The sequence below is a fragment of the Macrotis lagotis genome, chromosome 4, assembly GCF_037893015.1.
Source record: "Macrotis lagotis isolate mMagLag1 chromosome 4, bilby.v1.9.chrom.fasta, whole genome shotgun sequence".
Lineage (NCBI taxonomy): Eukaryota > Metazoa > Chordata > Mammalia > Peramelemorphia > Peramelidae > Macrotis > Macrotis lagotis.
The window spans coordinates 271,925,758-271,936,594 of record NC_133661.1 but is presented as its reverse complement, the minus strand read 5'-3'; positions in this window follow the sequence as shown (position 1 = coordinate 271,936,594).

Genomic DNA, 10,837 nt, shown 5'->3' with positions numbered 1-10,837 from the left:
CATTTAAAAAAGAATGGATATAATTTATTTATTACAGTGGGATTTCCACTTGGTCATTGGGCAAGAGTCTCATATTCAGAGGACCAATAATTAAATAAAAATTTATATATGGTACAAAACTTGAGATTTTTTACAATCTCTGCTTTCTTTTCTATCTAGTATAAAGTAATTAAATATTGTAATTCAAATTTGCTGAAGATATATTAATTAATTAATTAAGATATTAAGATATATTAAATTCAAATTTACTTTCTTTTTTGGTCATAGTTCAATTAAGAAGTATATGGAAGAAGTACTCATTTCTAAAATATATAGAGAATTGAATCAAATTTATAAGAATACAAGTAATTCCCTAATTGATAAATGGTCAAAGGATATGAACAGGCAATTTTCAGATGAAGAAATTAAACCTATCTATAGTCACATGAAAAAATGCTCTAAATCATTATTGATTAGAGAAATGCAAATCGAAACAACTCTGAGGTACCACCTCATACCTATCAGATTGGCCAATATGACAAAAAAAAAAAAGGAAAATGATCAGTGTTGGAGAGGATATGGGAAAAGTAGGATACTAATGCATTGTTCATGGAATTGTGAATTGATCCATCCATTACAGAGAGTAATTTGGAATTATGCCCAAAGACAATAAAACTGTGATCCTTTGATCCAGTGATACCACTTCTAGGTCTGACTCCCAAAGATATCATTAAAAGGGGGAGAAGATCCACAAGTACAAAAGTATTTATAACAGCTCTTTTTGTAGTGACAAAGAATTGCAAATTAAGGGTGTTCCCATCAAATGTGGAATGGCTGAACAAATTGTAATATGTGACTGTGATGGAGTTCTATTGTTCTGTAAGAAATCATGAGAGGCAGACTTCAGAAAAGCCTGAAAAGACATGAACTGATGCTGAAGTGAGCAGAATCAAAAGAACATGGTACATATTAACAGCAACATCGTGAGATAATCAACTTTGATAGATTTGACTCTTCTCCAAAGTACCAAGATCAAAGACAATTCTAAAGGACTGGTAATGGAAAATACCAGCAGACCAAAGCATACTCTTTTCAATTTAAAAAATTTGTTTTATGCTTTATGGTTTTATTTCTCTTTCATTTTTTTCTTTTGTTCTGATTCTTCTTTTACAACATGACTAATATGGAAACATGTTTAACATGTACATGTACAATCTATATCAGATTATTCATTGTGGAAGGAAGGAGGGAGGAAAGGGAGGGAGAAAAATATGGGACTCAAAACCTCACAAGAAAAGAATGTTGAAAACTATCTTTGCATGTAGTTGGGAAGATAATTTAAAAAAAAGTACATGGGAGAATCTGGGTTCAAATCCCATTTTTGAGTTTTACTACCAATGTGACTTTGGACAAGTCACCTACTATCTCTGGGTAATAGTTTCCTTATCTGTCAAATGAGAATATTGAACTTGTTGATCTCCTAAATATCTTCCAGTTCTAATTCTGTATGATCTTACTGATCAGAGACTTTAAGTGTGAAGATGAATTGGAACTTAGGTCTTCCTGACTCCAGGCCTAAGACTCTATGGCCTATCCATTATGCTACCTTACACTGAATAAAAAAAGGAATATTGTTTGAAATAATTTCTGAGTTATATAGCACAGGAAGGACATATTTGATATCTAGAATTGTATTACTAGTTGATAATTTACTCATTGTTATACTTTTATATCCTTTCTACAAAGTCACATTCAGGGATGTGTGTGTTTGTGTGTGTGTCTGTGTGTGTGTGTGTGTGTGTGTGTGTGTGTGTATGTATGTGTGTATGCTTTCTTGCCAGAAGTCACTTATGTCAGCTGCTTTTATTAATTATAATTTATTTAGTTAAAATTTTAACTAAACCCTTATGGAGACATCAAGAGGAATTATTGGAGAGATCCATTGTTCTAAGAAGTTTTACGATCATGATACCAAAGTTTCTTTGTTGGAAATTCTGTTGATAGTGTAGTCCTCTCTCCAGACTACCTGTGAATTGGATGCCCCAATGGCAAGACTACTTCAACTTTAAGGTATGCTGTGTGTCGGCACTCCTAAAAATATAATTCAGGAGTTCCCACTGCCACATTCTTTTTACTAGTCTATCAGTTGACAATATTAGCTCAAAACCAAGGCATTTATTAAAATGTCATAGCATGAACAAAAGTAAAATATTTCCCTCATAAACCTGGGGTGCACTCTATCACAAATACACAGAATCAAAGGGTCTTGGTATCCTCCATTCCTCTGGTCTCCATGCTATTTCCTCTGGTTGCAGTATTTCTGTTGGACAGACCACACTCATCTGGGCTCCCTGGGCCTGCTACTTTCTACATTTCAACTATCAACATCTAGAACTAAGACTCTCTCAGCTGCATCATTGGGCTCCCAGAGCCTGCTCTCTAATAGGTGAGGAATCTCCTACAGGTAAAGGTGTTCTTCTGCTGTTATTGATCCTGGTTGGCTGGGGAGGAAGGAGAAAGAAATTTCATTTCCCTCAATTCATCAGCTACACTTTGGAATAGGCACAGGAAAAAAAAAACAGAATCCAATTCCCTTTCAGGAACTGGGCTCTTCCCCTAAAGTTGATTCTCCTCTTCCTGTCATGACCTCCTTAGAGTGCATCTCCAAGGTCTGACTTGTCTTTTACAGGTTACCAGACCTGTAGGTGATCCTTTAGACAACACATGGCTTGATATTCTATAATTGCATCAAATAGGTGGAGAAAGAAAAAATTTTCAAACCTCCTAAAAGAGAAAATACCTTTTTATACTTCCTTTTAAAGCTATGAATGGATCATTCTAAGTTTGGCACCTTTTATAGCCAGCTAATAAACTAATCAGGGTGTGAGCCACTCAAAGTCTCACATTCTTTACAGGGAACAAATTCAATTACTCTTCCTCTGAAAAGGACAAAACCTTAACACAATGTCTAAATTCTATTTTGTCAAGTGGGTTGGGGAACTCAGGTGATTGCTATCAACCTGATGGAGATAATTAACAATATTAAGCATCAGCTGAATGAGAGGCATTATTAAATGCTGAATTAGGCACTGCCTCTACCCCGAAAGTTTATCAGTGAAATCCTATGGAAAAATTAGATTAAAGGGAAGGAAGATGAATTCCTGCTCCACAGGTAGGATTATTGTGCTATTAATAACTTTATTTAAATTGTCTTCAGAGATCTTATAATTAGCTAGTGTAATTCCTGAAAAATACCACATAATGAACTACAACATATATATATATATATATATATGTATGTATGTGTATGCATATATGTGTATGTCTATGTATATAGTTAGATCTTCCTGAGTGCAAATCCCAGACATTTACTTGCTTGGTGAGCCTGGATAAATTAATTAATCTTGTTTGCCTCAGTTTCCTCATCTGTAAAATGAACTAGACAAGGAAATGAAAACCATGTCAATATCTTTGCAAAGAAAACTCCAAATGGGGTCTTGAAAAGTTGAACATGACTAAAAAACAACTAAACCATAACACATAATACACCATATACATACATAAATACACACATATTTTTGCATATGTGAACTAGTTTTCCTTTTGCTTTATTAAGCATTATGAATTACAGACTTCAAATATCTATGATTTTATCAACACAAATTCTACCTCCATGGTCCTATATTGTAAAATTTCTATGACATAGTAAATGGCCTTTAGGAGTTGCTGTGGTAAAAAAAAAAAAAATCTTCACCCTATAGCCAGATTGGTGAACTTAATGAAAGTGGTCTTAGATGGTAGATTTTAAATTTATACAGTCTGGGGGTGGCTAGGTGGCGCAATGGATAGAGCACTGGCCCTGGAGTCAGGAGTACCTGGATTCAAATCCGGTTTCAGACACTTAATAATTACTCAGCTGTGTGGCCTTGGGCAAGCCACTTAACCCCATTTGCCTTGCAAAAAGCCCCCCCCCAAATTTGTACAGTCTGTGCAAGAAAAATCTCTGGTTTTGGGGGGGGGGGAGCTACTGTTTCTTGATCTCTGATGGAAATATGCCACTTCCTGCCTTGCTCTTTGCTGGAAACATCTATGCTTAAGCACTTTTTGTCCTATGACATCAGAACCAATCAAATGTGCCTGAGGGAGACCTCCCCTTTACTTCACTCCCATCTTGCCTGATGGTTTAGGAATGCTTTGTCCCTAGGCCAATGTGTGGGTTGTCTAGTGTCTGAAGTTATACCATATCCAATCTGTTGCCAAGGTCAGTTCAATTCTCTTTTGCAATATCTCTTGAATATTCCCCCCTTCTCTCCTTTAATGCTGCAGTCCCTCATCATCTCACATTGATTTTTGCAATTTTTTGCCAGTGGGTCTGCCTGTCTCATGTTCTCCCCAATCCAATTTACTCTCCATTTAGCCACTAAAGTGATTTCCCAAAAGTACAGGATGGAACCATGTCACTCTCTTACTCAATAAACTCTCTATTGCCTCCAGGATCAAATACAAAATTCTTTGCTTGGCAATCAAAGCCCTTCATAAACCAGTCCCTAGTTTTCCAATGTTCTTACACCTCATTCTCCAGCACATATTCTTTGATCGAGTGACACTGACTTCCTGGCTGTTTCAAGGACAAGAAGTTCCATCTCTAAGAAAAGATCATTTTTTTTCTAGTTGTCTTCCATGGCTGAAATATTCTCTCTCCTCAACTCTACTTATTAACTTCCCTTTAAGTCTCAACTAAAATCTTTCTCTTTATTTATTTTTTATTAGTAATTTCTCCAAGCTCCACATAGAAACAATTTTTAAAACTTTGAGTTCCAATTCTTTCTCTCTCCTCATTTTGAAAGCAAACAATTTGATATAGGTTTTAAATATGTTTTCATGCAAAACATTTTCATAATAGTTATAATAGTTATGTAGTGAATTAGACCCCTCCCCTCAAAAAAACTCAAGAAAAATAAAGTTATAAAAAAGTATATTACAATCTGTATTCAGACACCATCAGCTCTTTCTCTGGGAATGGATAGCCTTGTTCATCATAAGTCCTTCTGAGTTGTCTTTGATCACTGTATTGCTGAGAAAGGCTAAGCCATACACAAGTACTCATCCTACAATTTTACTGTTATTTTGTAGTATACATTTTACTTTGCATCAGCTCATTTAAGTCTTTCCAGTTTTCTGAGAGCACCCTGCTCATCATTTCTTATTGCAAAATCACATTCCATCATAATCACATACCATAGTTTGTTCAGTCATTCCCAAACTGACGTGCATCCCCCCAATTTCCAATTCCTTGCCACCAAAAAAGAGCTACTATAAATATTCTTTACAAATAGGTCCTTTTCATCTCTATTGGGATACAGACCTAGTAGTGGCATTGATAGGTCAAAGGGTATGCATGGTTTATAGCCCTTTGGACATAGTTCCAAATCACTCCACCAGAACAGGTTGGCATTCTGTCATCACAACTCCACCAACAATGTATTTTACCTACGTCCCCTCCAACATTTGTCATTTTCCTTTTATATCCTATTAGCTAATATAATAAGTATATTGTAATACCTAAGAATTATCTTAATTTGCATTTCTCCTATTGAGTTAGAACATTTTTAAAAAATATGGATATATGAGAATGACTAATCTGTAAATATGTTTCACACAATTTGTAAGTACAATATTCACCTGTTTGCTGATGAGGGGAAGGGGATGGGAAGGGAAAGTGGAAGGAAATTATATAACTTAAAAATATACATGTGCATATGCATGAATGTTGAAAAACTTTCATAACATGTATTTGGTAAAAAAAAAATCAATTAAAAATATGGGTATACCCTAACAGCAACATGGGAGTGATGATCAACCTTGATCATCTCATTGATCAAACTCATTCCATCAGTGCAAAAATCGGGAAAAATTTTGGGCTGTCTGAAAAGGAGAGTGCCATCTGTATCCAGATAAGGAAATGTGGAGTTTGAGCAAAGTTCAAGGACTATTCCCTTTAATTTAGAAAAAAATAGATAATCTTATTGTCTGATCTTGTTACCTCTTAGACTTCTTGTCTCTTTAAGGATATAATTTCTCTCTCATCACACTCAATTTGGATCAAGGTACAACATGGAAACAAAGTAAAGATTGACAGATTGCTTTCCGTGGGGGGTGGGGGAGGGAAGTAAGATGGGGGAGAATTGTAAAACTCAAATAATATCTTTAATAAAAATAAATTTAAAAAATATGAGTATAGATAGCATTGATAATATATCTGAAAACTGTTCAAATATTTTGATCATTTATCAATTGGGGGATGGTTCTTATAAAATACTACCATTTACAAAAAACTTTTCCCCAAATCCTCTTAATTTCAATGCTTTCCTTCTTTTAATTATTTCCTATTTATCCTATATATAGCCTAATTTGTATATATTTGTTTACAAGTTGTCTCCCCTATTAGATTGTGATCCTCCCTGAAGGCAGGGATTGTCTTTGGCTTCTTTTTTGTATTCCTAAATGCTTAAGGTAGTAGGCATTTTCCATCTATTGGCTTTGTGTATGGAGCTGACCTTTGTGGTGTTGACCTACTACCCTAGGTTATAGTTGGCACCTTGAATGTCACTTGTATAGAAGGGACAGATTCCAGTCATCCCCCAGTCAAGTAGGAGGAATGACTGGAAAGCTGGTGAAATATTGAGGAATTAGTCTCCTTAGAAAACCATTATTGAGCTCTTTCTTCCTCCTGCCATAATTTGAAAACTATTGAGAAAAAAGGTCCAATGAACTTTGTTTTACCCTTCCTATGTTATACCTACTCACTCTCTGCTTCCATCCTGTATCCTTTCAGTCTTCCTTTTTTTGTTTTTTTAATAAAAATTTTATTGATATTGTCTGTTTTTATATTATCCAAATTTCTCTTTTTGTCCCTCTCTTCCTTCTCCCAGAGAGCCACCTCAGGTAAATAGTTTTCCTTCTCATTTACTCTCCCAACTTATCCAGTCCATTGCATAATATTTTCCTTTATATTTTCATAACTTCTCTGTTCATTTTTCTCTACCCATACAAGCCACCACATTCATGCAGACCCTTATCACTTTTCATCTGGAGAAGTGATCTTTCACCCTCAAGTCTATATCCCCAACCATTTTCCAATTAGCTGTCAAAGTGATTTTCCTAAAGTACAGAACTGACCATGTCACCCCTTGACCACCACACCACTACTCAATAAACCACAATGACTCCTTTCCCTATTACCTTCAGGATCAAATATTAAGTCCTTTGCTTGGCATTTAAATCTCTTTACAACTTGGCTTCTTTGTACTTTCTGTCTCTCTTTTTATCCATTATTCCTCTCCAACCACACTACATCTGGACTAATTGCTAATTTTTACATACAATTTCATTTCTCATTTCCATGTTTTTGCAATGGGTATCCCCCATCTTTGGAATGCTCTCCTTTTTCACTTCTGCTATTCATTCCTCCATTTCCTTGAAAACTCAGTTCCAGGCTGACATTCTATAGCAGGTCTTTCTCAATCCCTGTGCAGCTAATGTTTTCCCCTTTGAGATTACTTTCCATTTACTCTATATTTAGCATCATGTATCTAGTTATTGTCATGTTGTCTCCCTCATTAGAATGTAAACTCCTTAGGGACAGGAACAGTGTTTTTTCTTTCCTTTGTATTCCTAGTGCTTAGTATAGTGTCTGATATATAGTTAGGTCTTAATAAATTCACATTTATTATTTGGTTGAGTTGATTCACTCATTCAACTTTCACTAAACTATATGCAAAGCATCATTTTAGGTATTGGGGAAATAAAAAGATCTCACATTTATATCATCTTTTTTTTAAGGTTTTTGCAAGGCAAATGGGGTTAAGTGGCTTGCCCAAGGCCACACAGCTAGGTAATTATTAAGTGTCTGAGACCAGATTTGAACCCAGGTACTCCTGACTCCAAGGCCAGTGCCTTATCCACTACGCCACCTAGCCGCCCCTATATCATAAAGCAATTTCCCTTAAGGAGTTTACAGTATTTTAGGAAAGAAAAGAGATATATATTGATAATCAGTCTGCCAATAAACAATTATTTAATTCATCAACTAGCAAGTATTTTACTAAGTGTCTGCTATATTCCAGGAATTGTATCAGGTAATAGAGATACAATTCCTTTTCACAGGCATAGCAAGATATATACATAATATATATATATATACATACATATTATACATATATGTGTATATATATATATATGATCTCATCTCACATATATCATGTCCTTTCATTTTACATATAAATATATAAAATACTATTTTATATACAAATAATTCTATTTTATATGTAAAGGGTATCATGTGTGGCAGGGTGTCAAGAAGTGAGGTCTTTGTAGTCATTTCCCCTTATTCTTCCTCAAGGGAGATTTTGATTCTTGCCAGAAGGGGAATCAGGAGGTTGGGGCCAGAGGCTGGCCACTCTGCTTACCTCACAAAGAGAAAGGTTACTGGGCTAGAATTATATCTATTCCCTTAAAAGTTGTTAGTTTAAGGGAAATAATTTTCAGGTTCAAATTATATTCCTGATTACTATTCCATAATTGAGAAGTATAGTAAGTTATATATCCAAGGCTTAATTCCCTTCCCACCAAATGCTAGTTCCATAATGAAACTCACATAGCAATAGTGAATAAACCCAGAAATCAGAGGAAATATACATAGGAGGATCTTTATCAGACAATACCAGGGATAAATGGGTTCTTCCATTAGGAGCAAGATAACTTAGTTCAACCAAGAGAATAATTGTCAGATTCCACCAAAGGGAGAATTTACAGAAGTCTCTAGTATATAAGTAGGGATATAGAGGTTACTGGCTCCTCTATTTGTCAACTTTCCCCCAGAATCTTTTTCTTCCTTAAAGGAATTAAAAATTCTGTACCTGAATGTCTTTTTTCCCCTAAGCTGGAAATCAGGAGACCAGGATCTCTTTTTTTTCTCTCAAGCTCTGACCAATTCCACTCTTCAAGCAGGCAAGGAAAATTGAGTACTCAATCTCCATCAATGAGGAGAGTCTAATGCATTGGCCTTTGAATTATAGGTTCCATTCATTAGGACATACAGAATAACTATAAAGAGAAATAAATAAAAAGTAATAGAATACAAGGTAAATTAGGAAGGGAGGGCACTAGATAATGGGAAAATTGGGAAAGGTTTCATGTCTTGAAGGTGGCATTTGAGCTACTACTCTGAGGAAGAGAAGGATTTTTTGAGATGGAGGTGAGGAAGGAGGGAATTTTAGGCATGGAGGAAGTGATCAATTCTAAATTATAGCAGGTGGATGGAGTATCATGACTATCTAGCTTGACTGGATGGTAGATTTCAGGAAGAGCTCTGTCCACTGAGGATGGAAAGATAGTTTGAGACCAAGTTGTGAAAGGAATTAAAAGTTAAATAGAGGAGTTAGCAATTGATGCTAAAAACAGTTTAAGAAGTCATTAGAATTTATTTAGTCAAGAAATGGTCTGTGAATATAAGGCTTGAGTCCCTACTCATGTGCTTCTTATTAACAGACAGTAAACTCCATTATTTATTGGCAAAAATCTTTATTCATATGGCATGGAATAAACAGTATTTACAAAACATTATCCCTGTCCATCAATTGGGGAATGACTGAATAAGACGTAGTATATGATTGTAATAGAACCCTACTGTACTATAAGAAATGATGAGCAGCCAGAGTTCAGAAAAACCTAAAAAGATTTAAATGAACTGTTGCAAAGGAAAGTGAGCAGAATTAGGTGGACATTGTGTACACTTAAAGCAATATGATGATCGCCACTTGTGAATGACTTAGCTGTTCTTGGCAATACAATGATTCAAGACAATTCCAAAGGACTTAGGAAAAATGTTGTCCATATCCAGAGAAATAACTAGGAGACTGAATACAGAAAGCATACAATTTTTTACTTTCTGTTTATTTTTCATAATTTTTTCTTTTTCAAAACATGACTAAAATAGAAATATGCTTTGCATGACTGCACATATGACCTATCTATAAAATTGCTTACTATGTCAGGAAGGGAGTGAGAGGGAAAATTTTGAATTCAAGGTTAAAAAAAATGTTAAAAATTGTCTTCACATGTAATTGGGAAGAAATAAAATATCATTTAAAAATTACCTCTCATTAACCTGAGGTACATTCCCCAAAATACACACAATCTATTCCCTTAAATATTTTTAGTCTAAGGGAAATAATTTTCAGGTTAAAGTTGCATTCTTGATTGCTATTCCATAATTGAGAAGTGTCCGAAGTTATATATCCAATGGGAAGAATGGTCTTAAGCTCCCAATCCAATGGTAGGATCTTACACACATGTATACATATGTGGCAAGGAAGCTTATAACTCCATATTTATAGATGCAAGAAGTCCTTACTTTCTTCAAAGAGTCCTCAAAAAGTTCCTTTTAATAGATAGGCTTAAAGCTGTATTTCTTATCCCCTATGCTTAGTACAATCCCTCTATTATTCTAAGTGCTTAATAATACTAATATAATACTACTACTACTAATAATAATGTAATAATACCAATAATAAAGCATTTCTACTAAATGAGTCCAGATTGGTTCCTTGCTTTGACTTCTTAGTTTGACTTTCTTTGCTGCAAGAGGTTAGGTCTTTGAAGCTTCTTTCTCTCTTGGGTGACAGTCTTGGGTATTTGTTTTTGTCTGGAGGATATAGCTCTCCTCTCTGAAGGATATAATATCCTTTTAAGGTTTAAGCTCTGATTCAAAGTGATTTTGCTGGTGGTGAAAGGGAAGACGGAAAAATTCCCTTCTCCTCCCTTAAATGATTCTTTTCCATTAGCAACTCCCAATTTG